At 39.1% G+C, this 18,995-nt stretch overlaps 1 protein-coding gene across 2 annotated transcripts in view; it reads right to left on the bottom strand.

Moving 5' to 3' along the window:
• Positions 1 to 18,995, bottom strand: part of NIBAN1 (niban apoptosis regulator 1) — a 74,422-nt gene that overhangs the window by 33,922 nt on the left and 21,505 nt on the right. The window lies entirely within an intron of this gene.

The following is an 18,995-nucleotide window of genomic DNA, read 5'->3' as shown; positions in this document are numbered from 1 at the left end:
TGCAAAAGGACAATAGAACTACATACAGTGGTACTTCGGTACTCATCATTAATTGGTTCTGAGAGGTTCAATGAATAGAAGAATATAATAGAATACTTTATTGGCCAAGTGTGGTTGGACACACAAGGAATTTGTCTTGGTGTAAATACTTTCAGTATACATAAAAGAAAAGATACATTTGTCAAGAGTCAAGAATCATAAGATACGACACTTAATGATAGTCATAGCGTACAATAAGCAATCAATCATATTAGGAAACAGTCAATATAAATCGTAAGTATACAAGCGACAAAGTTACAGTCATACAGTCACAAGTGGGAGGGGATGGATGATAAGGAGTGACAACAAGATTAACAGTAATAGTAGTGCAGACTTTGTAATAGTTGAACAGGGTTGAGGGAATTATTTGTTTAGCAGAGTGATGGCGTTCTTGTGTCTAGTTGTTCTGGTGCGCAATACTCTATAGCGTCGTTTTGAGGGAAGGAGTTGAAACAGTTTATGTCCAGGATGTGAGGATGTGAATACCAAAAACGATAGGTACCAAACTATTTGGTGTTTGAGGAAACACCATGAGGAATTAGGTAGTGAGTCACAAGGTAGCCGGCACTGACAAGTTTTAGCTTGTGCGTTGAGTATAAAACGATGAGTACTGGGAGAAAGGTTTTAGGTCAAAATGTGTCGAGTACCAAATTGAATGAGTTTCAGAGCAGATGAGTACCACTTTACATGTATCTATACTGAGAAGCAATGTAAGATTCTATTATGAATGATAATATTCCCTGACCAAATAGCTTTTTGTTTTATCTGACCTAATCTTGGTTCTGGCCTTAAAAACATAATGAGACAGGATATCTTAAAGAAATCTCCTTGTTCTTGTACCAGTGTATTTGATTAGCTCCATAACAATCCTCAAGCATAACACTTTTACTTATCTGATTCCAGGCGACATGCAGAGTTACAAATCTATTTTCCCCCTGCTTCTAAAAAGAGAAAGACTATCGCTATTGAGAATCTGTGTGGTATAGCACTTAATTTGGGACTCAAGTAGGGGAAACTCTGGTTAAAGAAGCTCCATGGGAAACTTTGACCTGTCATGTTCTATGTCCAGTTTCGCTCACAGAAGGATTATTGATTTATTTCAAGCATGTATATAGTTGCTCCATTCAAACAATGCAACTCTAAATAGCATGCAGTAAATTGGTAAACAAAAATACCCTGAACAAATTATCACAAACTAAAAATAAATATAACAATTAATTAATAATCAGGTATTCAAATTTATCATACCCCTCCATGTAAGAATTCTATGAATCTTGACCCAAAGGAAACAGCCTAATTTTCATTGTTTTTCTAAAGGTTCGTGCCATATGTATAATCTGAGATTACAGTAGTAGGAAATCAGATTTAAAATATCATATACCTAACTCTATATACTGTATATCTCTCTATAAAAACTGAGTCTTCTTGTTAGGAAATGGAAGTTTGTACAGTGGATGGAGACATCCATATGACTGACCTTCCCTGTTGCAGTTGAAATATTTCCTATTACTGTAATCTCTCAGATTTGATTTCCTACTACTATAATCTCTCATATTTTTAATAACATAAAGACCAAAGAATAAACACCAAAGAAAATTATTAATACTTCCATGTCTTGAAAATAGGTGCATTTCTATGCATGGACTGACTACTTGTTCTTCACAAACACAGCAGGACACAATAGCCAATTAAGGGTTTGTTACACCAGAATGACATCTCATGCAAAAATGTCTGAGAAGCAAACTTCTATAGAAACAATTGATAGAAGTAACCTTTTAAATTCCATATATATTTCAAAATATTGGAGAAATGAACTCTCCCCACCCAACAACCCCGACCCCCTGTGCCCCCTTACTAGCACATTTCCAAATTTGGTCTTGAATCTCTGGCGTGCATATTGCAGTTGTTTAAGGTGAACTGCAGCCAAGTTTTTCAATTAATGTGCTTGACTTCTCTCCTTGTCCCCAGCTGGGGAGGGAAAGGGAAGCCAAGAACTAAAGGAGGCAAAGATCTCCTTGGAAATCTTGGGAGGGGCATGACCAGGTTCCCAAAGAAAGGGTCCAGATTGTCATCTCCAGATGCAATTGAATTACACAAGCCATGGTTTTTAATCTCTCAAGCAAGAACCTTCCCAAATGGTAGTGCCATTATTCTTTTACAAAGCACATGCCTATGGAAATATCAAGAGGGTAAGGTTTAAAATGCAGACAGAATTTTATGCTTTTGGTCAAGGATCAGCTTGCCTCCCCACTTCTGCACATAAGAGCAGTAGTGCTGGTTTTGGCTGAAACCCAGTGAGCTGAGCATTCAATATCAATGTGGCCAGAAAAAGGTAGTCAGAAAGTTTCCAAACTTAGAGGAGTGAATTTTAACGGATTATTGCACTGGGTTCATGATACAGGTAGTCCTTGACTTACAACAGTTTATTTAGTAACCATTCAAAGTTACAATGGCAATGAAAAAATGACCGTTTTTCACATGTATGACCATGGCAGCATCCCCACAGTCACATGATCAAAATGTTGTCATTTGACAACTGACTATTTACGACGGTTGCAGTGTCCTAGTTATGTGATCGCCTTTTGCAACTTTCTGACAAGCAAAGTCAACGGGGTAGCCAGATTCAATTAACAACTGTGTTACTAAATAACAACTGCTGTGATTTCTTGCCACATCATAAAATGGGGCAAAATTCACTTAACAAATGTTTTGCTTAGCAGCAGAAATTTTGGGCTCAACTGTGGTCGTAAATCAAGGACTATCTGCAGTCTATACATCATGATCCAAATGCAGTAACCTTTGATCATTTTCTGAACCAGAGAAAAGTTATCAAGTCCAACTGTAACTGGTGCAAATCTTCAGTAAGAGTTCATCAAGATATAAAAGCCTATATATAGTAGTCATACACATACACAAAGTGTCTACTAAATATCTGGTCATTGTGAGGCCCTTCCCAGGATTTACATTTGAACATTTCCATTCCTTTGAAATATCCTAAAGCTAATCCAATTGTTTCCTGCTATTTTTTCCCTTAATCTTAAAACAATGTATATAAAGTGAGGTACATACATCCAGTACTTTTCTGGCACTGAATGAAATCAATCCGCTCCCCTGGAATAAAACACCCTGCTCATTCAAAGCTATTTTCCTACCTCTTTAAAAAATGGTTATTCAAATGTAAAGGAACACTGTACCTGCATTTATACTGTGTGTTAAGCCCTAAACCAGGGACCTGCAACCTTAAACACTCAAAGAGTCATTTGGACTCGTTTCCCACAGAAAAGTAAACACTGGGAGCCTCAAAACCTGGGTGGGCATGGCCAACTCAATGTCACTCCCACCCAGTCACATAACACACACACACCCGGCCATGCCTATCCAGGTTTTGTGGCTCCCACTGTTTTCTTTTCTGTGGGAAACGAGTCCAAATGACTCTTTGAGTGTTTAAGGTAGTAGTGGGAAATGAGTCTCTCTCCCTCCCTCTCATTTCTGTTTTTTGTGTTTTACCTTCTCAGGTCAGGCGAGGAGTAACTGGGAGAGGAGGGCGAGGGGTGGGGCCAGCCAGTGGTGGGATCACCCAACAGGGAGCCACAGCAGAGGGCCCAAAGAGCCGGATGCAGCTCCAGAGCCACGGGTTGCTGACACCTGCCCTAAACTAAGCTTTGTTTGCTTTTTGTGAAACAAGTTATAGAATAAACTGTAGCCATTGGAGTTTATTCAGTGAATCGTGGTTAAACAAGCGAGAGCTTAGTAGGTGAGTCATTTAAAACAAGAAGTTGCAGTTGCTTGCTAAGTTCAGAACTTCATACTGCACCGAAATTCTAAGCTGATTTCCCATTCCCCACTGACTCATTAGGATATGCATGAAACACACATCTGGGCTCTGGTTTCTATTAAACTCACCACCCTTTCCTTTTTGTCATGCACACTAGACTGGAAATTTAGCAATAACTCACAAGGGCAGAAAATCTTGCTTCTCTGAGCAGATGAAAAAGCAAATTTTGCAGCTATGAGCTCAAGTGAAAACAATAACATCTAGATTTCCTCCCATTTTTTCAAATCTTTAAACAGCAAACCCCAAAATTACCGTATTTGCCGGCGTATAAGACGACTGGGCGTATAAGACGAGTCCCCAACATTTCCACTCAAAATATAGTTTTTGTTATATACTCGCAATATAAGACGACCCCCACTTGGAGGCATGCTTTTCAAGGCAAAAAGTCGTCTCATACGCCGGCAAATACGGTAAGTTGTAACACTTGGGGTATTCTGGATATAATTCTTGATTGACACCCCCAACCCCTTTCCCCCAAACTTACAAAGCCACCAAAATGCTTTAGAGAGGCAGCTTCGCCTTTCTCAGGCTGGCACTCAATTCCTCTCCCTTTCTTTGTGACAGCCCCGCGTGCGTGCCATCGGGACTCCAAGGGTGGGGATGGACAGCTGCCAACTCTCTCTCTCTCTCTCTCTCTCTGTGTGTGTGTGTGTGTGTGTGGTGTGGAGGGTAATTCCGGCTATCTCTGGCCTCCGCTCGGTTTTAAAGTCGCTTGGCCGGTTCCCAAGTCGCAGCGCCCGCTGGCGGGAGGCGCGGCGCGGGTGGAAGCTTCGGTGCAGGGGAGGCAGATCTTTCTCTTAAGCGGGGGGGGAGGAGGGGACAAGAGGAGGGACGGGCCGGGACGGGACAGGGGCGGGAGGAGGCGCTCGCCTTCTTCCACCGCCCACGGACCCTTTTCTTCCCAAGGGGACCCTGGAAAGCAGCTCGGGAGCCGGGTTGCCCTGCCCAGCGGGGTCCCATCAGGAACTTCCTGAGGACACCCCCCGCCCCAAGCACAGCCCTCCCAGTCTTTCAAAGAGGGAGGGAGAAGCGGGAGGAGCAAATTGCTCCCCCGCCCCGCTGCCCAGAAGGAGGGCGCCACAGTCCACCCCCACCACCTTCTCCCCCCACTCCCCGGGCCATTACGCGGCTCGGGGCTGGCTGGCGGCGGCCCGCCAGAGACCCTCCCGCTCCACCCCCACCCCACCTCCAGATTGGCCTCGCATAGCGCCCGAGCCGGGCGGAGGGTGGGTGGGTGGGTGGGAGGAGGAGGAGGAAGCATGTTTTTTAGGGCAAAAAAGTCGTCTTATACGCCGGCAAATACGGTATACTCTTCAGAAACACCTACAGACTATTCCAATAATATTGGAGGGTGAAGGAGTTCTTTGAATAATTAAAGCTGTAGTACTCAAGCCTAGAAGATTTCTGCAGTTTTGAATGTTAGAGTTGTACTAAATTTTTAGGGAACCTTTGGGCAAACCAAATAATTTTGTTTGCCAGACAGAAAGCCTGGGTCCTTGAACTTAAACATTTGCATGGCAATTATTTACTCTACTTCTAAACTTAAGTCTTTGCAACATTAACAATGTTTTTATTGCTGCACCAACCATTCACCCATAGCGTTATGTGCACATGGCATAACAATACCTGCATTAATTCACCAAAACACATATAATGGCCATTATATGAAAATCGCTTTCAAACAACTCCGTATGATGGCTGTCACCAATACATAGAAACCACAGGGGTACATAGAAGCCATAGATGGTAGCCAGAGATGCCCTATTTTTTTTAAAAAATGGTCAAACTCTTGCATAATTCTTAATGTGAGTGGGTTCTGCTTTTAATTTTAATTAAAATTTAATTTTTGATCTTTAAAAATTGAAAACTTCATTTTTTTATTTTCTTTCATACAATTACATTTTTCTGCTCTGGCCTTTGCTCTCTGCTGCACTTTTTCAAGAATTGCACAAAGCAGGAACTCATTTTGACAGTGTTCCTACTTTGTTTTTCAAAGTTTACTATTGGCAGTTATCCTAACAGAATCATTAATTTTATGCATGGGATGGACATATTAACACTCCATTTATCATTTTATATGTCATATAAGTTAGAGAACAGTACAAAACCACAGTAATAATAAACCTAAACAGAACTATGTAACTGGAATGGACATTGTGCAAACAGCTGGAGAGATAAGCTTAATTTGTTTCTTACTAGATCAATTGCAATTATTTGCATTTGTAAAGACATCTGTTTTCTGTTTATACATAAATGTTTATAGTTCTGCATTTCCACATTTTCTAATAATACTTTGCACCTTTTCAACCAAAACCTAAATTTCAAAAATCTTACATTTTCCCAGTCCTTTGTAAAAATGGAGAAACCGCTTGAAAGAAAATGGAGTTCTATGTCAGGCAAATTGTGAATCAATGTTGTGATTAAAATGGGATCTTGGTCTTCAGCAATAGAAACAAGGATAAGGGAAGAAATTACATGTTGCCTGTTTAGTTCATGTTAACTACTATTGTCTTTTTTATTTTTTAGAATTTTAGTTCTCTCTTCACCCTTTGTAATGGTTGAGCAGCCGTTGATGGATATTTAATTTTGAACATTATTGTATTAAAATTGTACTGTAAATTTCTCAATTTGGTTTGCCCTATTAGAGAAAGTTCATATGGTTGGCTGCAGAAGGTAAACATTAACTCTGATGATTTAATTCTGATAAGCAGTACTGAGGTAGCATGCGTAGTTTGGTGACTAACAACATGAGGACTACCCATCCCTAGTTTATTTAGTGTAATACATAAACTGGGTTCCCTCGTTTGCTTATTTTACTTATTTTTTCAATTTCTGTGGATGCCCATCTCAGTCTATGACTCTTGTTCTTCTGGCATTTGGAATGTTAGCTCCTTTGTTCTCAGCTTGCTGCTCTTGATATGTTTGAACTTGAAGGATATATTTGGAGTTATTAAGTAACATTTAGTTTTATATTGGCTAGGTATGATTAGAGCCTCAAGGATTCCGAGTGAAGCTTGTTTTAGAGTTGCCCACATATAAGTGTGCGTACCTAAGCTGTGAAGGGGTTGAGGGATTAGCATAAGTTGCAGATGGCTGCAAATGGGCTGACATATATACCTCCCAAATGTAGGTTGTGCAGAAGAATGCATCTTGCATGCTGATTGGTTGATCTCTTTCTGATTGCTGATTTCTTTCTGCTTGAGTCTCCCCTAGCCAGAACGTTACATTTGCAGAAATATGAATGGAACAACTATGTAATTGTCCCTGAATGACAGACCTATGTTCCCTGATTTATACCAGGGAATTCTGCTTGATCCTTTACTGTCACATACTCCAAAAGTGACTAGTTGAGCTGAAAAAGCAGCAGCAACAAGCAATGCTAAAAATCTATCACACAAAAGCTAAAAATAGGGCTTCATAAATCTTACTATATAAATTATGTTTCATAGTACCACTGGAGGAAATTTGTGGCAGCCTGTTTTCTTAGGCTGTTATTTCCAACATTCTGGATATTTCACGTTAACAAAATGTACTAAGGAAAAAAATTCTAAGAACCATAATGATAGAGCTTTAGACTTTTTGCATTCCGCTGTTATTGTAACAGGAAAACAGCCTTAGCCACAACAGCTGGAAAAGTCATTGGGTTTGGGGGGGGGTTGTTTTGTTTTGAGGGAAAATCAGACCCGCTTGCATATTTCCATTCTCCTATAGTAAATTAAAATAGTGATTGCAGATAGAGTTCTAACCTAATTCTAAAAACATGTCAAGCAAAGCATTTGAGGAAGTTGAAATTAGATCTGTTGATATATCAACTAAAGAGTAGTTTGCTCGTTTTCATGTTTACAACCGAAATTGAAAACTACCCATTCACTAGTCCATCTGAAATTTAAATAATATTGTGTCAGGAAAATGAAGGCCAATACACAATGTGTACATTCCATTAGCTTTTTTATGTCCTCTGAAATTTCTTTTAACAATTACAATCTGATTTTATTTTCATGGTCATGGTCATGATGTGCACTGAAGATGGTGTTTGATTTCGTTGTACGAGGTGCAATGACAATAAAGTAAACTAACTAATTTATGAGAATGAGCTTAATTTAAGGGTTTTCCAAAACATATTGTGGCTTACAGTAAAATGTAAACTCAACCACTTTGACTTATTTACTGAATGGTTGCTTAGCATGAAGTGTTAATCCAGCCTTTCAGTTCCCAATTTTGTGGACTTTGAATGCAACGTATCAATTTTCTGTTGTCATCCACCTAAAATAAAGGACAAAATCTGTTCCTCCTCAAACAGTCTAATACGATAGTAAAGTTTTTTTTCTTAATTAGAGAGAGAGAGACAGAAAACTATCCTAGTAGCAATTCAGTGTATCATTTTTGGGTTATCACAATTTTCTAAAAGAGTATAATGTGGGGGGAATTTAAAGCATAGCACTACCAGATTGAAGGATTCCTGTCAGGTTCCTCCGGTCATTCTTTCTTTCAGGAGCACCTCTACTTGCTTTGACACAAATACTTCCAGTGGTTCCAATGGCTTATTCTAATTATTACACTGACCAATACTCCTGCTTTTTAAAATTCCATATTAAATCAAAGAATGCATTTCACATCATAACTAGTTTAGCTCTTGTTGTTGTTGTTCAGTTGTTAAGTCATATCCAACTCCATGGACCATAGCATGCCAGGTTCCCCTATCCTCCACTGTTTCTTAGCTCTTGTACTGCTATACAACAAGCCTCCAAAACTTTAGTGGCCCAGCCACACTAGGCATGTATGTTTTGGATCTAGTACTAAGAATATGTGCATACACATTCCTTTCATTTTGCAAATACAGGATTGGTGCTTCCTACATTTTTTAGAATAAGCAATCTAGATTGATTCTCATATTGGTGACGTAGTTAGAGTGGATGACTTTCATTTGGGTACTCCATAATAAATTTCAATGCAGGAAAAGGGATTCAAAAGTTTTTTTTGAATCTGAAAATACTATAATTAATACTATTTCCCAGGGCATAGCCTTTGTTAAGCAGTTGGATGCTTTTCTATCAATGCAACTAACACCTGCTAATGTTGAATCTTACAGGAAAAACAGAACCTTTCAATTGACCACATTTCCTGTTACTAAAATATAAGGCATGCAAAGAGGAAAGCAAGACCTTAATCCTTTTTAGGCCACAAGACCTTACTCAAGTTACTGAATAACAATTTTAACTCATAAGAGTATATTTTAGTTTGTTTACATTTGGAAACCAACTTGTATCCAAGCACCGTTTTTGAAATGAATCATGGTCGACATGGTTAGGACGTATATGAAAATGCATCACATTTCCCTTTATACAGCTAGGCAACCAAAGAAACAGGAAAAAACAACAGTATAAAAGGAATATGTATCTAGAGAACAAATTCATGACCTCTACACTTTCTGAAGCCATTCTGGTTGATGTGGAATGGAAGCAGCATGGTACCCAGGACACTCCTAAACAATGTCCACTAAGATTTCAGGATAAATAAAAATAAATTAAAAATTAAAAAACTAAACTCTTAAGAAGGTGATAAATCACCTAAGCTTTTATCATGCTTGCATGCCAATTCACATTAGAATACCACTTTGTAAAATAAAGTCCCAAAACGAAAGTGGCTCAAAACCCAAAGACACGCAATCTTGCCAGGGTTCAATCGAAGCCTGTGGTTCCCCATCCAGATGCTCACAGCTTCCAGATACCAGTATGGGATGTCTACAGAGTCACTTAATTCATCAGGTGTGCAGATGTACACATGAATATCATACTGGTGGTGCCTCACCCCTTGGCAATGGATGAGCTCACCCAGCCTCTAATGTAGATGTTAAACAGGACAGGGAAGAACACTAACCCTGTGGACCACACATAGTAGGACAGAGGGAAGGAACTCTCCTTCCCAATCACCACTGACTGGAACCGACCCTATAGAAAGGAGGTGAACAAGCACAATACTCTGTTAGCCACCTCCAATCCTCTGAATCAGTCCAGAAGGATACTTTGCTATTGAAACCAAATAAGTTAAATAAAGGAAAAATGGATACCACTATCCCAGAGTCACTCTCTTGTTCATGCCATAGATCATCCAAAAGCATGACCAATGCCATTTCATATCATATTCAGTCTACATCCTAACTGGAAAAAAAAATCCAGATAATATGCTTGATGCAAGGCATCAACTGCTGCACAACTATCTTCTCAATCACCTTCTCTCAAAAGAGGAGGTCAGATACTGAATGAAAGATGTCCAGAATCATGGGATCAGAAATTCCTTTTTGAAGAACGTATGAGCCAAAATCTCCTTAAGAAATGAAGAAACAACCCCTCACTTAGACAAGCAATCACTAATGCTAGAACTTATCATCAGGAAACTCCCTGTCTGCCTTCACAAGCAAAGAGGATCATGGATCAAGAGCCCCAGCGAATTTGGATGTTTAAGGCTGCATGTTTCTTACTTATATTGTATGAGTAGGAACAGCATGTAGAACTGCTCTATTAAAATCAATTGTCTATTCCCTAGTGTTTGCTGTAGAAAATATTCATGCACAACAACAAACACAAGTGCTATGTAAGGGGTGTGCCCTCTAGAGTTTCCAAAGGCCAGGGGAAAGAGTACTGGGTCTCAGATGACTTCCATGCAATATGGCAACATGCAGATCTTCAGGCTTTCAGTATCTGCACAATGGGGAGCTCTTAAGAAGTGCTCCCTAAATTCTATCAGCATGTTAAGTGTGCTACTAGAGGAGCAAAAATATTGGACAAAGTATATACCAACATCAAACATGGCTATAAGGTTATACAATTACCACATATGGGACAATCAGACCATATGTCACTGCTTTTAGCACCAGCGTACATCCCTCTTAAGAGGCTGGCTCTGCCTATAATAAAGACAGTGAAATCTTGGCCAGAAGATGCTTCCCAACAACTTCAGGATTGTTTTGAGAACACAAATTGGGACATCTTTTGCCACCCTGACCTAGAAGAGCACACCGCAACTGTTCTGTGCTATATCAAACACTGCACAGATACTATTACTTGTGGATAAACGTATTAGGATCTATCCCAATCAGAAACCCTGGATGACCAAGGAAGTCTAGCACCTCTTGCGTGACAGGACCAAGGCCTTTAGGTCCGGTGATGGGGCAAGATACAGTGCTGCTAGAGCTAATCTGAAGAAAGGTATTCGGAAGGCCAAGACTGATTATAAGAGGAAGATTGAGGATAATTTTTACAGCAATAACATGAGGCAGGTGTGGCGAGGGATTCAACAAATTACAAACCATCAACCGACCAATGTCATCCCTGCTGAGGGGGATGCTTCATTGGCAGAGGAACTGAATCATTTCTTTGCTCGCTTTGAAGTGGAGACATCAGAAACAAATAAAACACAACTACCAGCCAACTGTAGCCCCCACCTCATTGTGGAGGAACAGGAGGTGAGGAGCATTCTGAGGGCTGTGGACCCTAGAAAGGCTGCCGGTCCTGACGGTATCTCTGGCCGAGTGCTTAAAGACTGTGCTGATCAGTTGGCTGGAGTCTTTACCAGGATCTTCAATCAGTCTTTATCCCAGTCCACTATTTCATGTTGTTTGAAGGCTTCCACCATTGTTCTGCTGCCAAAGAAGTTTCCTATCAATAACCTCCACAGACTAGTGGCACTCACTCCTATCATCATGAAATGCTTTGAGAAATTGGTCTGCCGGCACATCATTTCTGGTCTTCCGCATACATTTGATAAACACCAGTTTGCATACAGAAAAAATAGATCTAGCCATCACTCTTCACACTGCTCTGACTCATCTAGAACAGTGTTGTAATGACAAGGCAGTCGAGTTGTTTTGATCATGAACAACTGAATCATGGTGATCTTTACTGGAGTCTAATCTTGCATTTATACACATTTTTAGTTATCCTCCATCATTGGTTAACTTTGATTACTGCTTAACTTTCGTTACTGTTTAGCACAGTAATTAATACAATTAATTATCTCTAGTTAAAGTCTAACATATGTTTACTTCCTCTCTCTAATCCTCCTTTAGATTAGTGACTTTGTTTACCTGAGTTGTATTTGCTTGGAAACATTCTTTATCTGAGGTTTGCCATCCGAGATTGGAACATTCCTGCAATTACAACTCTACAGAACAGCAAGGGGCTATGTGAGGATGCTTTTTGTGGATTTTAGTTCTGTGTTTAACACAATTCTTCCACATAGACTAGTGTCTAAACTTCTGGACCTTGGGTTTTCTAATTCAATCTGCCTTTGGATTATGGATTTCCTGTCTGGCCGCTCAGAGGGTCAGATTAGGTAATCATACCTCTTCAGCCCTTTTTCTTAACACTGGTACACCACAGGGTTGCGTGTTGAGTCCCTATACTCTTTATGTGCATGACTGCATTCCCACTCACGCTAGTAATACTATTGCTAAATTTGCAGATGATACAAGAGTGATGGGACTTATCTCTGGGGGGGATGAATCTGCCTACCGAGATGAGGTGGACCGGCTGCTTTCGTGGTGTGGAGACAATAACTTGGTCCTCAACACCAATAAGACCAAGGAGCTTATAGTGGATTATAGAAGGAACAGACCAGACATCCAGCCCTTGCTTATCAATGGAGACCGAGTGGAGCAAGTGGCCAGTTTTAAGCTTCTGGGTGTTACCATAAAAGAGGACCTGACCTGGGGTGCCCACATTGCAGCCCTGGTCAAAAGGGCCCATCAGAGATTATACAACCTGAGACTTCTCAGAAAACAACAACTGAATGAAAAACTGCTGGTGACCTTCTACCTCTGCACCATAGAGAGCATTTTAACATACTGCATCTCTGTATGGTTTGCCAATTGCACAGTGGCAGATAGGAAAGCACTCCAGAGGGTTAATGTCATTGCCCAGAAGATAATTGGTTGCCCTCTCCCCTCTTTGGAAGAGCTTTATAACTCCCGCTGCCTTAAGAAAGTTCAAAACATTCTCAAAGATCCATCTCATCCTGGGAACCCTTTTTTTGAACTATTACCATCTGGCATACGGTACAGAATAATAAAAACAAGGACAAATAGGCTGAAAAACAGCTTCTATCCCAGGGCAGTAGCTCTTTTGAATTCTGCTGTATAGTGCAGTGTTGGTGTGGTGTCGGGGGTTTCCAGTTCAATGTGTGAAGGGTGAGGGATGTGTGTTTGTGTTTATTTTCATGGTCATGGTCATGATGTGCACTGAAGATGGTGTTTGATTTCGTTGTATGAGGTGCAATGACAATAAAGTAAAACTAACTAACTAACTAACTTATGAGAATGAGCTTAATTTAAGGGTTTTCCAAAACATATTGTGGCTTACAGTAAAATGTAAACTCAACCACTTTGACTTATTTACTGAATGGTTGCTTAGCATGAAGTGTTAATCCAACCTTTCGGTTCCCAATTTTGTGGACTTTGAATGCAACGTATCAATTTTCTGTTGTCATCCACCTAAAATAAAGGACAAAATCTGTTCCTCCTCAAACAGTCTAATACGATAGTTAAGTTTACCATAATTTTACAGATGTTATTTTTACATTCCCCAGCAATCTATGTGCCCTGTAAAACGTCATCATTTAATTACAGTAGACATCATTAAAGGAGCTGATTAAAATCAGGCTATCATAACTATGCATTGCATTCAACCACAATTCTCAAAATGTTTATCATATCCATTCAAATGTTTACAGTTTTCACCAGATATTTATTCACAAGTTATACTCTATGTAAGATTCCAATGAAATCAGTAGGGTGAATTTCATCTAATTTGATTTCTAGTGGATAGGCATGCCTAGTCAATAATTACGTTATATGAATTTCTGTGACTTTCTGGAATTGTTCCTGTAATGTTATCACATTGAATGATGACAGACGAATACAATTCGCTATGTTAGTGTGTATTTATTTGTTAGAGATCCCATCTGACTCAAGGCAGTTTATACTGGGGTTTCCCTTTTTTTCAGTCCTCACAAAAATAATCCTATAAAATAGGTTGTGATGAGAGTGACTGGCGCCAGTAAGTTTCTGTGACTGAACACAATCTTAAAGTTGGGTCTACCTATTTTTAATCAAAATTCTCAATCATTATTCCTTACCCTCTTTGATTTATTAAGACATTAATAAAAAGACTGCATATCCTATTCTTTTAAAGGAAATAATTTGGTATATGCAAATGTAAGCAAGCATAATACTATCTTCTCCATCCTAATGCAGTGTATCTACTAAAGGCCTTAAACTCACTCCATATCAGTAGATTAAGTAGGTAGACCGTGGCTTCTATAATTAGTCCTGCACACTATTTTGCAAATCTAGATATAATTGTAGAGAACAATATTGTGTGTGGCTTTTAAAAAATGACATATTCTACATGGGAGATGGGAAACTTGTGATTTTCTCACAAGTTTTCTCACCTTCTGATCACATACTTAATTTGATTAAGACAAGATATCTACTAGGCTGAGAGGGAAGAAAACAATCTATAGGAGACAGGTAGATTTCATGTCTAAACAGGTTTACATCTTGTTTTCTGTTTTGCAGCTAATATCCTGGCCATAACCATTAATACTTTGCAGAGAATTCTGAAGGTACTAGCTGCAACTATGAGGAGTATGAGGGACTTCACAATATCAACTTCAAATGCCAAGTCTGAGACCCATTTGAGTGAATGGATTAACATGTTGCACCTTAGAACCAACCCATTTCAAAAGAACCAACCCATTTAAAGCCAGCTATTCCTCTATGTTTGCACAAGCTGGGTTTTTCCATACTGTTATTATTTTGCAAACAACCACAACTGGATTCATCTCATATAGTGGGAAAGCAAAACACAAGCAATGAAAACACTGCTGCAGAAACAGATCCTCTTGGGGTTATCCTTGCCTGCTCTGGGGGCAGAACTAGTAGATGCAAAGCTATAAGTGAACCTTTGTTTGGGTTAGGATGACATGCTAACTAGTTAAAGTAACCAAGACCTAAAACCACCAACACACCTCCATTTTACCACTCCTTCCTCAGGTGCTCCTCCTTAAACTTCAGTTGATCCATGGCCAGAGTGCGGACTTTACAGTAAACAAACTATATAAAATGATTTACTTTGGGATGCAGATAAACAACAAGTCAGTTATTCCTGAACCTCTCTGTTTGGGATTGTTAATAGTCTGTCCTCAATGTGACTATCATTTAAGGGTTATTCTGCTATTTGTAGTTTAATCAATCAGAATAGAGCAGGAAGGGACCTTGGAGGTCTTCTAGTCCAGCCCCCTGCTCAAGCAGGAAATCCTAGACCAGGGGTCGCCAACCTTTTGGGCCTCAGGGACCACCAAACTCATAATTTTAGATCCCAGGGACCACTAACTGGTTCTGTGGATGTGGCCTAATTTGTAGGTGTGGCTTGGTGGTCATGTGACTGGCTGGGCATGGCTTGTATGTAAATATTATAAAAATTTATATAAATATTGAATTTTTTATAAAAAAAGAGCAACTTTGACCCAAAATCAGGCAAAGCAGGCAGGCAGATTGAGTTGCTCACAGAATCACAGATTCATTCAGAGATCTATCTATCTGCCATTGGCTAGCTCAGTCTGTCACATAAAATTTGCTAGCAAGCAAACTCACAAAATTAACTCACAACACACCATGCATGTAAATATTGAATTTTTTATTTAAAAAAAGAGCAACTTTTACCCAAAATCAGGCAAAGCAGGCAGATTGAGTTGCTCACAGAATCATTCAGTGATCTCTCTATCTGCCATCGGCTAGCTCAGTCTCTCAAATTTGCTTGCCGTGAGTCTGCACTGAATTTGCTTGTAAGCAAACCTTCAGTCCTAAGGGAGGTTCGGATGTGCTGAGCCGAAGATCTAAAGACTAGCCAGAAAGCAAGAAATCCAACCGTTTCCTGCTTCCTAACTAATCTAAATCTCCCGGAACAGCAGAACAGATGATGGTAGGGAAAAGGAAAAATAGCAATTTAGCAGGCAAGTTTACTGGGTAAGGAGTGAGTGGGCGGGGAGGGTTCCAGCGGGCCACGTGGGCAGCGCAGTCTTGTATTCCTACACAGCCTGAATTAATTGCTTTGGGGGGGTGATCTGGGGGTGAGATTTCTCTGCGGCCCACCAAAATTTTCTCATGGCCCACCAGTGGGTCGCGGCCTACTGGTTGGTGACCGCTGCCCTAAACCATTTCAGACAAGTGACTATCCAGCCTTTTCTTAAAAACTTCCAAGCACCCACAACTTCTGAAGGAAAGCTGTTCCACTGGTTAACTGACCACACTGTTAGGAAGTTTCTCCTTAATTCCAGGTTGCTTCTCTCCTTGGTTAGTTTCCATCCATTGTTTCTTCTCCTGCTCTCTGATTCTTTGGAAAATGAACTGACCGCCTCCTCCTTGTGGCAGCCTCTCAAATACTAGAATACTGTTATAATGTCCTCCCTAATCCTTCTTTTCTCTAGTCTAGCCAAACCCAAATCCTGCAACTGTTTTTCATATGTTTTACTCTACAGGCCTTTAATCATCTTAGTTGCTCTTCTTTGCACTTTTTCCAAAATCTCAACAACTTTTTTGTAACATGGTGACCAAAACTGGATGCAGTATTCCAGGTGTGGTCTTATTAGGCTTTATAAAGCAATAGTAATATTTTACATGATTTTGATTCTATGCCTCTGTTTATACAGCCAAGGATTGTATTAGCTTTTTTGGCTGCTGCCACACTGCTGACTTATGTTTAAGTGATCGTCCCATAGAACTCCAAGGTCCCTCTCACAGTTACTGTTTTTGAGCCAAGTTTCGCCTAATCTGTACTTTTACCCTTACCTTTTTCCACATTAAATTTCATTTTGTTGGATAGGGACCACTGTTCAAGTATGTCAAGAACTTTTTGGATCCTTATTGTCATCCACAAATTTGATGAGTTCCCCTTTTATTCCCTCATCTAAGTCATTTATGAAGATATTGAAGAGTACTGGGCCTAAGACAGAACCTTGTGTTACACCACTGCTTACTTCTCTCCATGTAGATGTAATACCATTAAGGTATTGAATATGGTTTGTCAGTCAGTTACAAATCCATCTGGTGGTGATGCTGTCTATCCCACATTTTTCTAGCTTATTAAGAAGTAGGTTGTGGTCTACTTTGTCAAATGCCTTGCTGAAGTCTAAATATTTTATGTCCACAGCATTTCACTGATCTACTAATTTAGTCACTTTGTCAAACAATGAAATAAGATAGTTTAAGTTCATAGCTTCAGGCCAATTCCAGTAGAGGCTGAATTCTCAGCAGCAATGATTCTGATCATAATTCACAGAGTTACCTAAGTTGAACAGCCTTAACATGAGAATAGACTATTTCTAAATATGTATATATTTAGTGATGGGCTTGTGAGGCTGCATAATTCAGATCTCTCAATATCTCAATCCAAAATACCCTGCACAAATTAACATTAAGTATTCTTGTAAATCGAATCATTTTTCTACTTCTACCAATGTACAGTATGATTTCGTAAAACTTTAATATATAATATGTTTTAATCTGCTAAAATGTTATCCTATTCTATTTGTAAGTCTATTTGCCAACATTGTTTTTTTCTGATAGTCTTATTTTTGTTCATTGTACTGAACATGTGAATTCAGTTATATCAGTTTCCTAACACTAATTTACATAAATATGTTTGGATATTATGGATGATATAGTTCTGATTTTCTCAAGAAAACTGCAATTGTTGCATTAAAATTTCAGATCCAATCAATCTCACATCAGTTATAATTCTATTTTGAATTTCTTACTCCAATTTCTTTAAGTTAATTATTATTTATTTACTTGTTTGTGATTAGACAATTTCAATAAGCAATTGATAATCACGAGGAGAGCTTAAAAGCATGATTTCTAAAATAAATGATGCTGTAAGTTAAAATTCCTCACATGAAGAAAAACTTTGGTTTACAGGGTTTCTCCTCATCCCAGATGCATCCTATAATCCTTGATTTTCAAACTGCATTAAAAAAATATCTTCCCTTTGCAAATCTTATTTAACAATCCCCCCAAAGTTTACTTTTTTCTATGAAACACTGTAGAGTAGTAACAGTTAAAAGAGAAGTTGAAAATCTTTGCTTCTACTTCTTATCCAATATTTATCCAGAAAAGGAACTTTCTGCTTAAATTTGGCAGCAGAAGACCAAGCAGAATAAAGACAATCCATTTCGCTAGATTTATGTAATTTCTTTTGAGAATTTTCTACAGATACAACATTCAGGAGACATGCATCTTAAGAGTGGAAAACTGTTTCTCCCTACCCTAGCATTTTATCTGCTGTTATAATTTAAGGATTATGGTTTCCTGCAAAGTCTAAATTACAAGACAGTTACAGCTTGCCCCAGAAAGTTTTCTGATAATACATGAATAAGATCAGATACACTGCTTTTTTTCTGTCAGCAAACAAACTTCTCCTTTCTATAATATAAAATGCTTAGTGTAATTTTTTTAAAAAAATAGAATACTCATCATTGTGATGTGGCAATCTGCTTGGAGACCAAGACAGCCTTTGTGTTTCACAGAGTTACACATTACTGTGCAATCAGAAATCCTAGTCAGAGCAGAGACGGGTAGATAGGTACAATCCTGGAACAGGATTGATTTTTCTATTCAGGAGAGGAAGACATCAAATATTTTAAAAACAAAATAAAACTGCTTTGATTTCTCTAAATTCCCTGTTGAATCCCTGTGATTAAATGAAAACCAATCACTTCTGCAATGCAAGTCTGAAACTCATTGCTGTCCAGAGAAATTCCTAGTGCTCTCAGCCATGATGTGATCTGTGCAGTTTTGGCTTAAGATTTTGTGCAAATCAGGCAATGTTGTCTGTAAAACAATCCAGCTTAAGATCCTGAGTGAAGCTTTCAGTTATAGGTTAATAAATGATGGTTAAGCAATGGCTTTGATCCACGCATGAACCCAACATTAACAGGATTTCAGGCATGCTGCTCAGACATGCCTTTTGACACTGTTCATGGAAGTATCCTTCACTTTCCAGTAAATAGAAGCAGCACCTGGTAAGGAAGGTTGACTAAAGAAGAAATGAGCTTAAAGGTACCAATA

The sequence above is a fragment of the Notechis scutatus genome, chromosome 3 (assembly GCF_049901735.1).
Source record: "Notechis scutatus isolate UNSWTSFEM ecotype Mainland chromosome 3, rNotScu1.2, whole genome shotgun sequence".
Classification (NCBI taxonomy): domain Eukaryota; kingdom Metazoa; phylum Chordata; class Lepidosauria; order Squamata; family Elapidae; genus Notechis; species Notechis scutatus.
The sequence above is the reverse complement of the archived record's forward strand: the minus strand, read 5'-3'. Positions and strand labels throughout refer to the sequence as shown.